A 19,043-nucleotide genomic window follows, 5' to 3' on the forward strand; every position below is an offset into this window, starting at 1 on the left:
CATCTCAGGAAAAAAAAGCACCGAAATGTGCGCTGCTTTTCGGTCTGGTTACTACCGTTTATGTCAGAACCGGTGCCATTACCGGTACCCATCCCTAGACCTGAGGGATCTGGAAGGTTCAGGTCAGGAGGTCACTGATGTATTTTGGTCCTAAACCATTCAGAGCTTTATAGACCAGCATCAGAAGTCTATCCACTGATTAAGTAGCAGTTGAGCAGGTGTACCTGACAAAGTGGCTGGTCACTGTATATTGCCATTATACCATGTGCCTGGGTCATTTTGAAATGTGAAAAAAAAAGAAAATCCAGCATAAAATCAACCTCTTCATAAATCGTCTTGACTTTAGAGCCCTCAATAAAACAAAAGACTGTTTGTGACTCAAAGGATAATATCACAGCAGTGAGTAACTGTTATTTTTGTTTCATCTTTCTGCTTTTTTCTTACTTGGTGCATAAAGCGTTACAAAAGAGTCACAAATGCCTGTTACATAAGGATGGTAATCATTGGCAGTCTACCGATTTGACTCCAATTCAGAATTTATTCTTATTTCAAAACAAATTTTAATTCACTGAAAGAAGGGGTGGCATTTTTATTTTGGCGTCTACCGCGGGCTGTTCATTCTTTGCCAAACCACTGACTCCTATCTAGGGATGGGTATCGTTTAGGTTTTATCCGATACCGGTGCCAAACCGGTACTTTTGAAACGGTGCCGGTGCTTAAACGGTGCTCGAACCGGTGCTTAAAGAATGAAGAACACAAAATTGGTCCAAAAACCTCATGTTCAGCTGTTTTTTTGTAAAAAGATAACAATGTTAGCCTTTTCTGCAGCTATGGGGCATATATGGTATCACTCTTGGCTGGAAGCAGTGCTTAATCAATGGAAAAAACACAAACTTTGTCCAAAAACCTCTCATGTTTAACTGTTTTCCACTTTTTCTTTGGTCATTTTAGCCTTTTTGGCCAGGGTGAAGGGAGTATCTGCCATTAAACAAGAAGACAGCCGCATGTAACTAAGACGGTGTTTGCTAGTTCACCTTACATGCATTAATGTAATAACGTGGTTAGCCTACTCAACGTAAATTACACACGAACAACATTAAGCTACTCACGCAGAGAAGAACAGCTGCTGCTGCCATCATCATCCGTCATCATTTCTGCTACACTGGCAGGGCTAGGGGCCAGGACTCTACTCTTCGGGTTTTTGGGGGATGTTGCTAACTCCGGGTCCGATAACAGGCACCACACCCGCAGTAGATGTGCTCGGTGTGAGGTCTCGCAGCAAGCTATCAAATACGGTGCATTTCTCGGCTTTTAAAAAAACGCTATGCGTCGCCAGGTGTTTCATCGGATTCGAGGTGTTACCTCCTTTGACAGTACTCACAGTATCACCTTAAAGCACTTGTTGCAGGCTGCTGAGTTTGCATATTTTGCTGTGAAATACAGCCAGACTTTTGACCGCTTCGCCTTGGGCATTTTAATCTGTAGCTCTGCTCTAAAAGAACGTACGTACCTGGACCCGCCTACTATCCTCGGAAACGTAAAATGATTGGCTAGAATCTAAAGTGTATCACAGCTCAGGAAAAAAAAGCACCGAAATAAAGCCCCGAAATGTGCGCTGCTTTTCGGTCTGGTTACTACCGTTTATGTCAGAACCGGTGCCATCATGGCACCGGACACCGGTACCCATCCCTACTCCTATCCTTTGCCCACTGAGCTACAACTGAGGATTTTTGCTTTAACAAAAAAAGCAGTGAAAGGTGTTTGAGGATAACTTGAAGCCATCCTCAAATTGTGAAATAATTGTGGTAGTTAGAGTAATTGCATTAACTTTGAAGAGTACTAAACAATCTTCACCCTGTATAAAATTCAGATTCTGTGTGATTTATTAGTGCAGTTCTTCACGGCCAGGCTCTTATCCAGATGGTCTTTTCTTTACTAAAAGGTCAGTGTGTGTTGGCCACCTGGTGTGGATCGGTATTCACAAAATACTTAACCTTGCAATTATAAAGTCAGTACATCTGAAACGTGGTGTTGCACTGCAGCCTCACAGTTCAGAGCTCTTTTCATTGTGTCCCAAACATCTACCACGTGACAAAAAAAAGCAAATCTTTTAGTACACACTGAACGTTGTGAGATTGAATTGCTGCCTTGTGTATTTTTGTGTGTCTTGTTAGTTAATGAATTATGGTAAACTCCCGTTCAGTGTTTTGAGCTTCAATGATGGGTTTGGTTTACATTCGGATGACAAATGGGGCCTTTAATTAATGGTATCATTAGTAGAACTGGCTGCATTTTGTAGTGTAGCGTGCTGGCTGTGGAGTAATATTACAAAAGTTTCTTTTTGAATTGCAGACTTTTGTTTCTAAACCTCATGTTGTTTTGACAGTGAACCTGCCATGAAATGACAAAATAGTCAGTTTCCTCCTAAAAAATGTGTTCTTGGTGTTGATAAAGCTGTCTGTTTAACAGCATGTCGACTGTGGGGAACGGGGCATTCCTCTCCTCCTGTTTCAGACTCGCGTTGTTGTGTTCGTTACATTTAATTGAAACATGTCTCATTACAAAAGCGAATACAAACGCACCCAAGTGTTCCTGAAGTTCACTTGCTCTCTGCGGATGCTTTGGGTGGTGGCTTGGCTAACAGGAAGCCCCAGCATTGACTGGAAGAATGACAAATCATAGCCAGAAAATGCAACAGTTTAAAGTAAGAGAGCATCTGGAAGCAGTTTGAAACAATGGATTGTCTTTAGGAGGCTCCTTGTCAGACTGAATAAATGCTTCTCTTTCCTGACTTTAGGCCTCTTCAGACAACTGTCTTAGTTGATGCCAGTGATTGATTTATTATGCTTCGATTTTATATTCATCGCAAAAATCATCATCCTCATGCATGCCGGAATAGTTTTGGTGGTTTGACAGATAGGAATCTTTCCAGATTTTACCCAAACCTGACAGAGTAAAACCAGATGCACTTTCCAGCCTTGTGCTATTTAAGCGTGCGTTTAAATTGTGTGTTTAAATGATCTGGCAAACCACTAAAAACTACTTCAGCATCTACAAAGCTTCAGATATATAATATAGGTGCATCCCAGATTGAGACACCCCTGTGAAGGTTATCAGGAAGTACCAGAAGTTGATTTGAAAATATGCATTTATGTGAACTCTCCTCGAGAGAGAGAAGCATTATGATTTTCAGTGCAGTTCAGTTCAGTTTATTTATATACTGCCAGTTCATAATAACAGTTACCTCAAGGCTCTTTATTATAGGGCAAAGATATCACAGTATTAGAAAGAAATCCCCAATAACCATGAACGAGTACTTCGAGACAGTGTGGAGGAAAAGCTCTTAACAGGAAGAAGCCTGCTGAGCCAGGCTTGGCTAGGGACAGCCATCTACTACATACGTCTCCGTACTTTTGCTTGTAAACCTTTGATCATTTGCTCATACCGAGGCTGCTGGATTGTGGCTGGCTAGCTCTCAGTAGCTTCACCTTTGTTAGCTTCTGTAAAATTGGCATTTTCTGCTTGGTGAGGGTGATTTAAGTGTCTGTCCAGGTTTGTTGTTATTAACGATTCATGGTGGTCTCCCAGTTATTTACTTTGGCGAACTTTGTGCCATCACTCACAGCGAGGAGCTCCCATGCTAACAACATGCTAGTGTGTGGCTCTCAGTGTGTATATGACTGTTTGCCTGTGCCGCCGCACACATGAAATGGACCGGCAGCACAGCCGACCACAAGACTCCTGTCCCTGGCTGGTCGACCGATAGACTTCTTGAGGAAATGATACCTTTTTAAGCACACGGGTAGATTTTAATAATGGGCTGACATCCTGGTACTGCTGAGCTCTAATCAGCTGCAACACAGGTGAAAACTTAAAGCAGCTGACTATAATGTTAAGTGGCCTTTGAGCTCCTGTTATAATCTCTGCTATCAACAATAAATCTGGCCAGTCAAATGTAGGACAAGTTCTAACCGCATCCCATGCCGATAGGGTTGCTAAGTATACCTGCTCGAGAGCCTCCCTGGTCTGCAGATGCAGCAGTCTGTCTGTCGTCAAGCTGTCTTTCGTGTGCCCTAATGAAGCTGGGGAAATGTGACGACATGCCTCACATTTCACTCTTCACCTAATTGTGTTGATGTGGAGGCTGATAGGAGTGCTGTGGTGGTTAATCTTCCCAGTGAGAGGAAATGGCGGAGTCATCAAGGGATACGGCTCAGCTAATTAGACTAGTGTACTCTTCCATAAGTGAGGGGAAAGGTGGGGGTGTAGTGAGATCTAGCAAAAACAGAGGGGCGGGGAGGGTTGGTTTTGGAAGTTTTTATTCATTACGTGTGCTTAAAGTTGCTCCGAACTCATGTCTTGAATGTGTGGCACATTCTTTGAATGCCGCTCGGTGATAGAATTCACATCCCGACAAGCAGCAAACTCTAACATTCGTTACAGCTTGACACTTTTACCTCTTGCCACATCACCATTTTGGAGAGCTTGAAACTAAAGTAATTTCAAGTTGCACACACTGGTACAATAATTCCGTGTTTGACTTCATCCTCGCCCAAGAAAAGCTGTTAGTACCTTTGACTGATTAGAGTCTGAAGCCTCTGGCTCTCAATTAGACAGAAGACAAAGCTTCAACCCTTGCTGCTGGGAAATCAGAAGCAATGAATTAGTGATAAAGGTTTTAAAGACAACACCGTTAGAGGAGCTCTGAGGAGAAGTTGGACATTTTTTCCCTCTCCTTTCAATTTGCCAAGCAGGTAATTTGAAGTCTGAAGAAATACCAGCAGCATGCTTTGTATTTCCCTTTCTCTGCTTCTTCCCCCTGTCTTTCTCCCTCCAGCTACTAGTGACAGTAATATTAACCTCCTCTCCGCTGCATGGGAATCATGTGACCTGGAAGTCGTCTCTCGTGAGAAGCGGTCAACTGTTTTGCTGCTCAGGGTCTTGAACCTCTGAAGTTCATAATGCATTGTGACTGCATCGCTCGGGGGTGGGCTGATCAAATATTATATTAATATTATGTTGCGAGTTGTCACGCCACACTTGGGTTGAGAAGCGCTACGCTGGCAAAAAGATTTCTGTAGAGTCATGCTCTGATGAGCCCTCATTTCAAAGGCTGCCTTAGGCCCGGTTTGATTTGATTTTAGATTCCAACCTTTTGCCAGTGTCATCCACACCACTTATCCCCCCCTCCCCCAGTTATTGACCGCCACTAGCGCACACAGCGCCCATATTCATCAGGCTGATAGCGGCAGTGTTTGCCACATTCCCCACCACCCCATCTGTCTGCGCTCCTCTTCGTTTGTGGAGAGAGCTCAGGCCTGTCACCTGAGGGATAAACTGTGTGGTGGAAACTTGTATCCTCTGAGGTATGCGGGGTAGATGCAGACCCTCATTTGGTTCAGCTGTCGTGCCTCGTACAGGCGGGGAAGGCACAGCAGGCCTCCGTCTCTGTTATTGGAGGAGTTACGGGGCTGGGCGAGACATTTACTGTTTGCGAGGAGGTTTTCACGCCTCTTTAAATCTAAATTCGGGTCATGGCGGTCCTTTTTTTCCCTTTTTTTGTGCAGGGGCGTTTTTATTAACTGTGCATTATTTCATTTGCATTGTTTTTATGTAAAGAAATGTCCAAGTTCAGTTGTCTTTTATTCCCCTTTTAAAAAATTAAAAAGAAATCTGCTAGCGCTAAGCAGCCCAGACTGAGTTTTTTCAAAAAACATTTGTTAGCGGTTAGTTGATGGCTATAGCGGCTGGTCTGAGGTCAGCCTGCTTGTGCTGCTGACAGCAGGGTGACAGTTTTTCCTTCATCTTTTTTTATTTTTTTTAACTACCTTAAACTGTAGACTTGCTTATATTTTGACCAAAATACCAAAAATATATTTTTTTAACGCAGATATTACACAGAATGAGCCCCTTATGAGTAGAGATCACACTGATACATTTCGTCCTCTGTGTGACAGTATAAAGTATACAGAGTGAGTTACAGGAATGCAATCTGCGACTTATTGGCACTGCATCCTTTTCTTTTTAAAGTGTGTGAATATTCGAAGGACTTCCAAAGAGGAATGCTTCTCCAGTGCCTTTTTAATTCATTGACCTCAGGACAGAGAAGCAAAATGTTAACATTTAGCTGCCTTTCCTGCCCAAAGCCAGTACACCGTGCGCAGATTTTCATCTTGCCACAGAGGTCACTCGCTTTCAAATAACACCACCAAAGATCCGGTGCTTTAGTCAGAGCTAAAGAGCTAATGATGTGGGAGGGAAGTTCAAAACATCACCCAATGCGTTCTTCCCAAAAACCCTTCTATTGTTTTAGAGAAAGCCGCTCTTCCTTTTTGTCGGGAGCAAAAGTGCCAGTGAGCAAAGTGATAGGATGTTAGAGGTCCTGTCAGTGCTTTCTCCGTCTTTCTCCCAGCCTCACCCTTTCGATTGATGGTGAGATCACCCTTTGCATAATGGAATCCAGTCTTCCTTCCAGTCCCTCTTCACTCTCATCAGCTGCTCGCTCTAATTAGATGAGGGTGATTTCAATAAAGTTACCGTCGTCCTCACTCCATTAGTTATATTAACACTCGGATTCCTGCCCCGGAGTTGTCTGTCTATCCTCCGCCTTTCACCGAGGGAGGGGGGGGGGGGGGGGGCAGTCCTCCTCTTTTCATGGATCTGTGTAACCCAGTTACTGAGGGCCCAGCAGGGGAGGCCAATCAATTAATGAACAAAGGAGACCGCTCACTGAGCAGCAGCGCAAGTCTGGGACTATAAACAGGGCGCTCCCAAAACATGGTCACTGTCAGTTCAGTGCTCAACTGATGGATGTTGTTTTGCTTTGTTGCTTTGCGCGTGTGTAAGTGCGCGTCTGAGAGGACTATTTCAGAGCAGTCCAAAGCAAATGGATACTGTTATCTGTTTGAACACACTGCCAGCCAGACAAAACTCTGCTGTCTATTATTGAGAATGAGAAGTGAAAGAAGGGGAAGAATTTGGAACGTTTTTGTTTTTTTGTCAGGAAAACCCGGAATGCCTTCATCGCCATTATGTTTCACCATATTTGAGACGTGCATAAATGGACGTTGAGCACAAAGCTAACAAATTCTGGGCAAAGGTTAAAAATCCATATTCAGGAGTTCTCCCCCTGGCAACCTTGTGAGCACTGGCAGGTCATCCACCTGTGCTCACAATCTTTCACCACTTTCTCATCCTTCCCCTTTTCTCAATACCTCTTTTCATCCTAATAAGTCCTCCTTTTTTCACCGCAGCTCACCCTTTAAAAAAAACAAACATCCCTGAGGTCCACCCCTCTTTCTATTCTTTCTTCTCTCCAGCCTCGCGGTCTCTCTGTCATCCCTTTTTTGTTAAATCTGGCTGTTCGTCCCCAGTGTTCCCCTCCCTGGAGTTTCCAGCTCTGTCTCCCTGTGTGTGAGATCAGTGAACAGGCTGTTGTAACAAGCTGCTGAATAATGTAAGCACAGGGCTATAGGCCAGAGTTTCATTTAACCCTTTGATCTCTGATCACACAGTGGGTGAGGTGGACACATCGTAAATGACAGCTCGACAGCAGGGAAAAGCATCCTGGAGGCCGTTTTGCTTCTGTCTTCCTTCAGCCCTTAACTGAAGGCTAAAGTTTCCCCATCCGGGTTTCATTGGCAGTGTTTTTGTAAGCAGAAACACAGTGAGCGTCCTTAGCCTTTGTTATCTTAACATTGATGTATAATTAAAGGGTTAGAAAAGGCAATGCTGAATAATTGATATTGGAGCAAAGATGTCGTGGCATCCTGAACCTCATTGTGCTCAGTATTTTAACTTGCAGTGCAGATAAAAGATTTACCAGTTTGCTTTCTGGTCATCTACTTCAGCTAGCAGTGTTTCATTGTGGTCAATGCTACACTGTGACTCAGGAGCTACATGCATATATATATATATATTTTTTTTTTTTTCTTTTTTCATTCAGCTTAAATTTGTTCATTTGTACATTTAAGAGACAGATTGACAACCTACCCCAGGTGTACCCTGCCTCTCGACCTATGACAGCTGAATGCATGGCTGTCTGTAGATGGATGGACGTACTTTTAGGCTTCAAAACAAGGCCACAGAGTGAAAAGTAAAGCATTACCAATTTTTATCAATCAGCTGACCAAGTCGTATGTTTCTAATTCAGAAAGAGAAAGTATTAAGAACATATGGTCACGTTAACCCTTTGTAATCAATACGATTCCTCTCACCTTAAGTGCTTCTACTTAGCTTTTGAGCACCATATCTTGAAGCTTGGGTGTATTGATCTGCCCAGCTGATTGGAAGTTTTCCTTTAGGAGCTATAGTATAGCAGTGGGACTACAAGTGGATGGATCAGCTTACTCCTTCTTACCCCCACTTCCGTCTCCACACCTGCCACAGCTAGCAAGAACACACACAAATGGCCCATCTGCGCGTGCAAATCCTCGTGTGTCAGTGCAAGAGGCTGCTTGTGTGCTCAAGAGAGCACACGGCTGAGAGGCGTATTAAATGAGAAATGTGTTACATAGGGTTTATGGTGGCGGCGTGTGCTTGAACCGCATTGACTTGAGCAGCTGCTGGGCCTTATTATGGATCCGTGGCAGGAGACAGATTTTAGATTTTTACAGGGCTAACACACTATGTGACAGTCTGCTTTTCCGATTGAGTGCTAGAACCCATAACCCACTGCCGATTAACATCCACGCACTCATGCAGAAACGTGCACACTTTTACACCCATAAACAACAACAGCGATATACACTCCATTAAACTGTCAAACAGTAGATATGCATGTCTATATAGGATGCTGTTTAATCCACAGGTCTGGCAGTGTCTCTTTTCCCACTTACATACGTCTACTTTTCTCTGATTCGCTCTTCTTTTATCTAACAGATGCTAAAATATAGTTTGGATTTTTAAAGGTGTTCTGGGATTGACCTCGTGCGTAGCCTCAAGCCTCCCCCTTTTGTAAACTGATATACCTCATGTGTGCGTGCGCGTGCAGGCGTGGTGTCACAGTCGGATACACAGCAGCTGTGGAGGAGGCGGTGAAGAGGGGAAATGGGAATAGCCAGCACAGTAGACAGAGCCCAGATAGACCTGTCAGCTCTGTGACACCCACACATGGCTCAGGCTCTCCTCTGGGATGAGACCAGAGCAAGGGAAAGGAAGCGTGACAGGGTGCAGGTAGAGCCGTAAAGCCATGGCAGAGGTGTGGTACGCACTGCGTAAGTTCTTGCTCCCTTTTGTTCACACAGATCAACAGATTCACAAAAATAAGGGTTTAACTACACTGAGTGCTAAATATTTTTAGCTTAAGTCTGCAGTCAGCGGTTACAAGCTAATGTTGGGACTGCACATATAGCTGTGATCAGTAAGTTGCACAGCTACCGCAAGTTTGGAGTCCTGCAACTAATTCTGCATTGCACGGAGGTCTGGAAGCTGGCTTAGCCACTTTAATAGAATAACATAGCTGTGTTAAAGCCACTCCTGTGTAGCTGTTGGCCTGTGTTTGGGATTTATGTCTTGCTGAAATCAAAACCTTCTCTTTATAGTTTCATAACAGAGATTCCCATAGTTCGTTTTTTTTTTTTCTTCTTTTGTTGTTGAATTTATTTTACCCTTTACCAAATTATGCTGCAACGAAGCCCCTCCAAGCATGATTCTGCAAGCATTCTCCCAAGCAAAAACATGCTTGGGAGACCTCCAAGCATGATTCTGCAGGAACCAGGCTTTGTGGTGAAAGGATGAGTTATGATGATATCACACTGTTTGGTTTACACCATACATAGCATTTAGTGTGATAGAAGGGGGAAAAAAAGCAAAGCTCATTTTTCTCCTTATTCCAAAAACGATTTCAGCTTTGTTCCAAATTCTCCCACATGCCTTCTGGCAAACACTAGCTGAGATGGCATCAGTTTTTTTAACAGTGATTTCTCTCTTTTTCAGTCTACCAGAAAACTAGCTGGTAAATCATCCGGGCAACTGTACATTGTCTCTCATCTCTCAGCCATCGAGGATTGTAGGTTCTTCAAAATTGCTGCAGACCTCTCGCTTGGCTTCAAAGTAGTGTCCTCCAATGCAGAGATGCTCAGTTTTTGAAGATGGCCCTGAATTAAAGTTTTTCAATCACTGGATGGCTTATATAGACATGTTTAGTATTTCCACTGCTGCTTACCATTTAGTATGTAACACTGCCTGGATTTTTTCTCCCCGGTCCAAAACATGTAACCATTGTGAGAGCTTTTACGTTAATATTGACATATGGAGCTAATGCAAAAAAAAGGTCGTGGAATTGCTTTCAAATGAACTGCTCACATTTGGTCCTTTTTTTCTTCTTTCAATTAAGAAAACAGCAGAGACACTCGTGGGGGCTCGTGCTGCCACGTTGGAAAAGCTGGAAGTATCGCTGAGCTTGACTGCGGTCGTGTTTTTTCAAACCGTGGCTGTGGAAGAAAGAAGTAGAGAGAGAGAGGAGAGAGAAAAAAGTCTCAGGCTCAGTTTCAAGCAACACATAGGATTTGTAATAAGATTCACGACTGGGCCTACAATCGGGTGTGTAGTTATTGTTACTGCGATAAGCCAATCACGAGGCTGAGTGTTTCTCTGCAGTTGGATGTGTCAAGTGTGCGCTGTTTGTTTATGTAAAACATACTGTAGACAAATTTCCACTTCCCTCCATTTATCTGCTGTTCTTGATTGTGCGCTGAAAGCAAGCTGATGATTATGAGTGTGTTTTCTTACGGGGGTGTGGGTGGGATCATATCTGTTTGATCTCGCAGGCAAAAATATGGGCAGCACAACAGAATCTCATCTCTTGTGTCAGCTATTCTTCCGCGCTGCGATATTCTCATGGGAACGCGTTTCTGCTGCGCGAATCACAGACAGATCAGTGCGGGCCGGTTCTTATCTGGACATGAAAGACGGGAAGATGGAAGAGGGAAGGTGTAAAAGTGAGGGAGAGGAAAGGAGACGAGAGAGAGGATGAGCTCCCCCGGGAATCATAATACCTGAAATTCACTGGTCCAGGGTTTGGGTGGGAGGGTGGGGGCTCTTGAATCTAGCCCATCATCATTTCATAAGCAGGTATTTTACTTGCCCCCCTTTTTTTTGCAGGCCAGGATGCAAGCTCACCTCGGCTGCGTTCCCTCTGTTTCCCCTCAGATTGAGCAGATTAGACGGTTATATTGTTTATGCGAGTGCCACGACTCGTGTAACAGCATGCCTGGGGATTTTGTTATTAGTTTGATCGCTTTCTTTTCTATTCGTCTGCGGCCATCATGCGCGTTGTTGCCGTTTGATAGCATCTCTGGTTCATGTCAGGTCAGCAGATCTGTTATTGCTGTTCTGCTGCAGGTGGGGAGGTCCTAATAAAACCGTTGTGTTTCAGTCAGACATTCTGCGGGGCGCTACGTAGGGTTTTCTCAGCTGAATGGGCATTTGATCAGCAGACCCTGCAGCATCAAACCACGCTGACACTTAAGTGCTGTTGTCTCTACGTTCCCCTTCCACTCAGGAACCCCCGACTCCCACACTCACATTCACGCAGACGTGCGTTATTCACGAACAGTGCGACTTTCACCTCTGAGTGATGTGTATTGTCTGCATAAAGAGAGACCCGTCAGGGATCTTCAGTCCCCGATGGAGACATCAGGCTGCCCGCCATGCTCTCTTGTCCTTCACTAGCATCCTGAGATGACAGTAGATAAACAATGGGAACAAACAGGCACTCCCACCAGCATTGATCTGGCTGGCTCACCCCTCCCTGCTTTCACCAACAACGCCACATTGATTCCACCTACACTCAATTTATATGAAAGCCCCCCCTCCCAGCCCACCTCCCTTTCCTACCAGGACTGACAAAAATGATAAATGACCAACCCCTTCCTCCCTCTTCCGCCACCTCCCTCTGCCTCACGTTGGTTGTCCGAGGCTCTACAAGCCTATTTTCTACCCTCAGAAATCCAATAGAGTGTGCTTGCCTTTTTTTCCCCTTTCTCTGAAGTGTAGTTTTTGCCGGTGTGCGGGTTGTTCACCACCTTTGCAGTAATTTCCACACATAAACATGTCACTGGGTATAATTTCAACCCTGCAGGACGCCCATATCCGTGATGTCAGAGCATTAAGGAAGACAAATGAAGGAAATTAATATGCATTTTCAACGGCAGACGCCGTAGGATCGCTTTACCCTGCGGCTAATGCCTCTGATAGTCTGCTGTGTCACTTAAAGAAGTAATCACATGCACAGTTTCCAAAATGATGTCAATTATTTTCTTCTCTTTGGCTTAATCAGACCGTCGTCTCATTATGTAATTATTATCTGGTTAATTTATCCCCTGTGTAAATCGCACGATCGAGTTTGTGGTTCGACTGTCCATCTTAATACACGTTCAGCTTTTTATACATATTCTTTTTCTGATCCAGTGTCCTCCTATGCCTGTAAATGGGACACGGAGCATCTATAAATAGATATACTGTGGCACCGAGCTGCTGGTAGTTATCAACAGGAGTGGAGTTTTGAGTGTGTGCGCGTGTGTGTACTGCTTTTCACATGTTCCGTGGAAGTGATCGAGGCCATTGATGAGGATGCCGGTTCCACTCTCGGCCCCTCCATCCTGCTGCCCAGGGGTGCAATACCATTTCACATCTCACTTAGACCCTTCCCTAATGATCCTTCTCCGCTCAGCCACAGTTTTCCCATGGCTCCCAACTCCGCACTGCTTTTCCCACTGTGAGGTGATCCATTTTACACTTCCCTCTGCTCTCAGATCCCCACTGGAAAACTAAAGGAAGGTGGCAGCCAGGTTTGTGAGCCTCCAAGATGAAAATGACTCACGAGTGCCATGTATATTTTATTCCCTGCTCCTCCTGTTTCTTATTCATTTCGGTCTTAATCATTCTCACATATTATAAATGTGTAATCATGCCATTATGCCAAGCCCTGCTTAGGTTGTCTCCCTTGACGATGATGTGTGTGTTGATGGGATCTGACGTGATCTCTTAAATATAGAAGTCTGAGGGCAGGGTTACCGTCTTCCCATTCTCTTGATAATTGCTCCTAGGTAAAGATTCCACTACCTCGTGCGCATTTGAAGATAAGTCCCTCTTTGTCCCGTTACTATGTCAAAGAATAGCATTGCAATCATTTCAATTATGACAGCGCTGGGATCGAGGTCATCGAGTGGGGCCTTGAGAAGTAATTGGAAGGGCACGGGCGAACCGAGGAAAGGCATTTTTCTTCTGCGAAATTGCCTCAGTCTTGGGGACAGTAAATTGAGGTGCTGAAAAATGATGTGATAATTCAGCCACATGGTTTGGTAAGGGGAAATTGTCTGAAAGGCACTTTCTGGAGAATTAGAAGGCAAAACTACATTTCCCTCCCGAGTCCTCTGTCCTTCACGCAGTGGCATGAAATGAATTGATGAGACGGAGGGAGAGGGAAGTGTCGGTGTAAATGTTTGCAGCTAAAATGAAGCTGCCTGCTCGCGCATTCAGATTGGCTGAAGGGTGAGAGGCGGTAGCCCGAGCGAGGATACGGTGCTCCGCTCCACACTATTTCACGGCCTAAGCCTTTAATCGCAGCAGCTACAATGAATGCATAAAATGGAATTCAAATTTCAGATTGATTGATTTTATATTGATGAATGCCAAGGCTGGCTTAAGGGGAAAAAGAACTGTGACTGTGGCTTTTTTTTTTAAACGTAACCTCTTTAAGAAGGCGAGTCCTTGCTGCTCTCATGTGCCCGTTTGTTGCTTTTAGATGTGCTTCAAAAGAAATATGAAAAATTCTTGCTTTTTGAAGTTTAATCTCTCTGAAGAAAGGGTAGGAGGCAGAATGCAAATGTGGAAATTTGCTCCGGCTTTGCTATTTACTGCTTGAGACTTGGGCATCTTGTAGCCGCGGACAGTCAGCATTTCGAAAATGTCAGGCTTTTGAGTGAGCCTTCTGAGCGAGCGTCGTGCACATCTCAGTTCTCAAATCAAAAACATGGCTGCCATCCCAGCCTCCCTCCCAATATACTGTCAAAACTTCACCATAGTGGCTCTATTGTGTCTCATTTCTTAATCCCTTCAAGGCATCTCACACAGTAACAGAGCTGCCATAAGCACATTTGGTGCTGTTTGCAGATTAACAGGATTACAGATTATGGATTACACTAGCGTCATTCTTACCCATTTAACCTTGACGCATGCCCCACTGAAAAATTTCAGGCCTTTGCAAACACAAGACCAAGTTCAGTGTTAGTGTTTGAACACGATACTTGGTAGTGTTGTCCAGAACTGAATGCAAACAAGCCTATCTACTATTGGAGTGTCTTGTGTGTGTTTGCGTGTGTGGTCACAACAGCAGCCCTTCGATGAGGGTCCTATGGATTAGCGCCCTCACTGTTTTTCCTTCAGCACAGCTTCCATGCCTCTGAACGCAACCCAACTCCAGCGTTTCCATGGGAAACGTGCAGTTGCCAAGTCCTGTGGCGATTGAGCGCTGAGGGTCATCGTTTATTTCTGTCTGACAGGAGTAAAGGGGGCAGATTGGAGAGGGGACAGCAGGGGGGAAGAAGAGGGGGAACTGTTGGGTCCTGAGGGGATGTGGAGGGCCTAAATCTCCTTTAAAAGTTTATTTGTCCAAGGGATCACCTACGGCGGAGTCTGACACTGGTTTGTTGGTGTTAATGTACCGACTGTCCTCACAAATCCCTCAGACACTTAGTCGTATTCACACTTTAAAAGAAGTGCAGCAGCAGTGTCAGGGAGGGAGGGGGGCAAAAAAGGGGGGGAGACGTGTGAAGCCGCATATGGTCAACCGTAGCGTTGTTTATCCAGAGAGTTGTTACAGCTGAGGACTAGCCTCCATCCCCCTGCTCCTCTTTGTCTCTCATTAATCTAGCACTATGGCTCTGGCTTGTTTCCAGCGATGTAGAGCGAGCAGGTTTAAGTGACCACCCACCCTGAGGAAAAGCATCAGTCTGCCCCCGGTGTCACCTGCTAGTGTTTCTGCCTACATTTCACTCTGTCGCCTCGTGTCTATCAGCCGCTCTAAAATAATGAGCAAAGTCCTTTAATTGTAGTTTTCGAAGCGTCGGGATTGACGGTTATACTTTGGGATGAACCTCTCGCTAATTTCTCTTCTCATGTACGAGTTGATCAACTTGTCCTTTCATTTGCTATTGTCTTTCATTTTTTCCTTTCTTACTACTCTGGTCTGCCACCTCTATTTAGGGAGGCTTTAGTCCACATGTGCAATTACAGAGTTCATATTTGGTCTGAGCTCTTTCCATCACCAAGAATGAAAAGGTTGGCTATGGGATCTGCGTTAGTCTCCTACTGCCTCTCCTTTATGCATGAGTTAGGACTCTGACTCTCTGGCAGACTGGAACACCGTGGTGTCTGCGAACCTTTTGGCTTCTCTTCACCTTACCAATATGTCTGCTGGCTATACCTCTCATCAGCTTCTGCAAAGCATGAAATATTCATGTCCCCCTTGCTTTCTCCCTCTGCATTTTTGAATCTATTATTTTGAAGAAAGGAGCACAGACACGTTTCCAGCTCTATCTCGGCCTCTTCCAAGGTATACGTAGCACATTAGGTGAGATGGGCATGCAGACATTTTGAGATCCATTAGCCATTATTCGGTTTAGGTGCTTTATCTTCAGCTCCATCATGGTCTAATGTATTGTACTCTCTATTTAACGTGTCTGACCTCACTGCTTCGCACTCAAGGCCTTGAGATTTCCCTTTATTTGTGTCTGCTTCTCTCACTCCGCCTCTCAGGCCTTCTCTTTCTCTCTGCCTTCTTCTTTTTTGTTCAGCTGTAGCTTACTGCATCGCAGTGTGAAGGTCAACATTGGGAGGCGGTCATCTCTACTGTGATTTGGGCAAGAAATGCGGTTTCCTGTGAGTCTGCTCAGTCTTTCCGCGCTGCCATTAGATCTGCTTCCAAGCCATGTTAACAGTGTCATTAAAGTCACAGCAGTGCTTATTGTCTCCCTGCAGACACGGCCAAAGATAGCATGTCTTCAGTCTGATTACACATTAACAGGAATTGACTTTAATATAGCTCTGATCGGGGCAGGCCACTATGGCTGGAAATAGAGAAATCTGATAATATATACATCATTAGAAGGTTTATCAATTGGGGAGGAAACATTTTACTAATTGGCGTTCAACCAAACCGGTTAGGATTAATTTGTTGCTCTTTTTTGTTTCTTCCTGTTTTAAAAACAAATCTTTTGGCATTTGACTATTCGTCAGAACAAAAGAAATCTTTAGTGTCCATGTTCTTAATAGACCACTATAAATGTATTACTTTGTTGTTAAATCTACATTGTTGTTTCTCTTATCACAAATATTCTTGTGTATTTCAATGTTTCTTCCTGCATATCTGCTGACATACGTTCACCGGCCAGTTCATTAGGTACACGTTGGACCCCCTTTTGCCTTTAAAACTGGAAGCACTCCTCAGAGATTTTGGTCCATATTGACATGACAGCATCACACAGCTGCTGCTGAATTGTCAGCTGCACGTCCGCGATATGAATCATGTAATGTAGATTCCTCCACATCCCAGAGGTGCTTTATTGGATTGACAATCTGGTGATTGTAGAGGTCATTTGAGTACAGTGAACTCATTGTCATGTTCAAAAAAGCAGTTTGAGATGATTTGAACTTTGTGAAATGGTGTCTTATCTTGCTTAAAGCAGCCATAAGTAGACTGCTTCACTATGCATAAAGGGATGGACATGGTTGGCAACAATACTGCCAAGAAAATGATCCCACACTTTTACTGCAATCAGCAGCCTGAACCAATACAAGGCATATATCCGTGCTTTTATGTTGTTTATGCCAAATTCTGACCCCACAATCTGAATGCTGCTGCAGAAATCAAGACTCATTTTTTTCTGTTCTTGTCTGATATGATTGATACCCGTTGTGGTCTTCTGCTGCTGTCGCCCATCTGCTTCCAGGTTGGATGTGTTGTGTATTCATCGATCTTCCTCTGCATACCTTTGTTGTAACAAGCAGTTATGTAAGTTGCTGTTCCCATCTTATCAGCTCACAGCAGCCTGGCCATTCTCCTCTGACCTCTGGCATCATGGCATTTTTCTCCCAGAGAGCTGCCACTCACCGGATATATTCTCTGTAAACTCTAGCGATGGTTGTGCGGGAAATTCCCAGTAGATCAGCAGTTTCTGAAATACTCAGACCAGCCCATCTGGCACCAACAACCATACCACATTTAAAGTAACTTAAATCACCTTTCTTCTCCATTTCAATAGTAAGTTTGAACTTCAGCCGGTATTCGCAATCATGCCTCTATGCTGATTGAACCAAACAACTTAGAGCTAGCTGCTTATTTAGTTTAATGTCCAATAGTACATTAAACTAAATAAGGTGAGCATATGCCAAAAGGCGAAACACAGCATTTAAAAGGAGGAAAACTATAAACTTACTGTAATCTAAAAGTAGGAACTCACTGTGGTGAGGTGAAAAGATACTACAACAGAGGACAAGGGGGGACTGCAAGTATATCTACACAGGAGGGTGATGGGGGGAGTGGAAACAGCTGCGGAGAATGAGACACCGTTAAACCAAATCACAGTGAACAAGACAAAGGAAGCAAAAGTAAAAACAAAGCACCAGGACCACAAACTCTCAAAGTAAAACAGGAACTGATGACTTAATGAGGAAAACATCGTACACAATACATGAATGAACTAAATGCAAGAGGCTTGACACGGGAGGGAGGAAAAGAGAACTAGACTAAATTCGCTAGGAGAAGGAATACAAGACATAATCTAAACCTCACACAACCCTGAGATCTCAATATATATCAAGTAAATAAACAAAACTAGAAAGTCCAAAAACTCAAATGCTGGGAAAACAAACCCATGACCATAAAACCATAACACCATCATCGTGATACAATTTTAAGATCAAGTGAATAAGGTTTGTTGATTAATATTCTGGTCCTCATTATTGGAGCCATGTAGATTTCTGAAGCAGCTTGACGCTGAGAAACCTAAAAAGAAAACTGTGCTTCTTTACAGTGGTAATAGTTGTCACCCCGGTCATGTCCTCTGCTTCACTGTTTCCATCAGGAGTCACTTCCTGTGGCTAATCATACTTTGATATGCTGTGACACGAACCCTGGCTCCATAAGAAAGGAACAAACAAGGTACCCGGGGATCTTCAAGCAACCAGCTCTGTTGGTTTTTGTCTGCACCGCTGTGATATATTCTCTGAACACCCACTGTTTTTTTTTCACGGCCTCTCTTTACATTAGTCTCTGCATCCCCATGAAGGGAGAAGTTGGACACGACTCAGAGAAAAAAGACGTGCGGTTTCTTCCACAGCTCTTGCAGGAGGCAGATTTAAGGCATCCTGTTAAGCTTAGCTGGAAGGATAGCCGGGGCAGAGACACTTGCCAGAGTGCTGACCTTGATTCTCATTAAAAGGACACCGGATGCACTTGATTTTCTCCACTTTGGAATTCCGTTTGAGTCGAGCTCAGCGCGGCCACTTGTGTATTTTTGACGTTACTGCTTACCTTTAATTAAACCTAGGTTTATCGGGTTACCAATAAACCCTTTAATGGCATTATTACATCTACTTTATGTCCCCTTTGTGTCTTGCTGGGTTTCGTGGTCACTGTTTAATGTCTTCGGGTTGAGGGGTATGTGTCTCTAATGCAGCATCTATGGTTTTTACACAGGGATGTGTGCATGCTGCAATAGCTCTCCTGCGTAATGGTCAGACCATTTTCCATGCAAAGGTAATGATGCTCCATCTCATTTCTCCACCAGGAGTCTTAATGGAGAAATGATGTTTTTGTAAGTGACTCGCTCACACCATTCTCATGCTGGATGCTTTACTTTTCACACTTGGCTTGATGGAGGTTGCCTAAAGGGCTGGTATATTATGTTAGGTCTGCTGAGGGTATGGAAATGTATATAGAGTGTGATAAGGGATTTTCTCCAAGAGTAAAGGATCCTTTTGTTGCCAGGTCTGTCTGTCACTCCCATCCACTCCTCTGCTCTTGGATCGCTTCCCTTCCA

At 44.1% G+C, this 19,043-nt stretch overlaps 1 protein-coding gene across 2 annotated transcripts in view; it reads left to right on the plus strand.

Moving 5' to 3' along the window:
- Positions 1 to 19,043, plus strand: part of ndst1b (N-deacetylase/N-sulfotransferase (heparan glucosaminyl) 1b) — a 51,236-nt gene that overhangs the window by 13,636 nt on the left and 18,557 nt on the right. The window contains exon 2 of one of the 2 annotated variants that reach the window (XM_084944964.1): positions 15,798 to 15,882. The exons of the other annotated variant lie outside the window; for it this stretch is intronic. The gene's annotated coding sequence lies outside the window, so the exon portion shown is untranslated. The remainder of the gene's footprint in view (positions 1 to 15,797; positions 15,883 to 19,043) is intronic. 2 annotated transcript variants of the gene reach the window in all.

The sequence above is a fragment of the Perissodus microlepis genome, chromosome 2 (assembly GCF_051167445.1).
Source record: "Perissodus microlepis isolate ML-2025 ecotype Zambia chromosome 2, ASM5116744v1, whole genome shotgun sequence".
Classification (NCBI taxonomy): Eukaryota; Metazoa; Chordata; class Actinopteri; order Cichliformes; family Cichlidae; genus Perissodus; species Perissodus microlepis.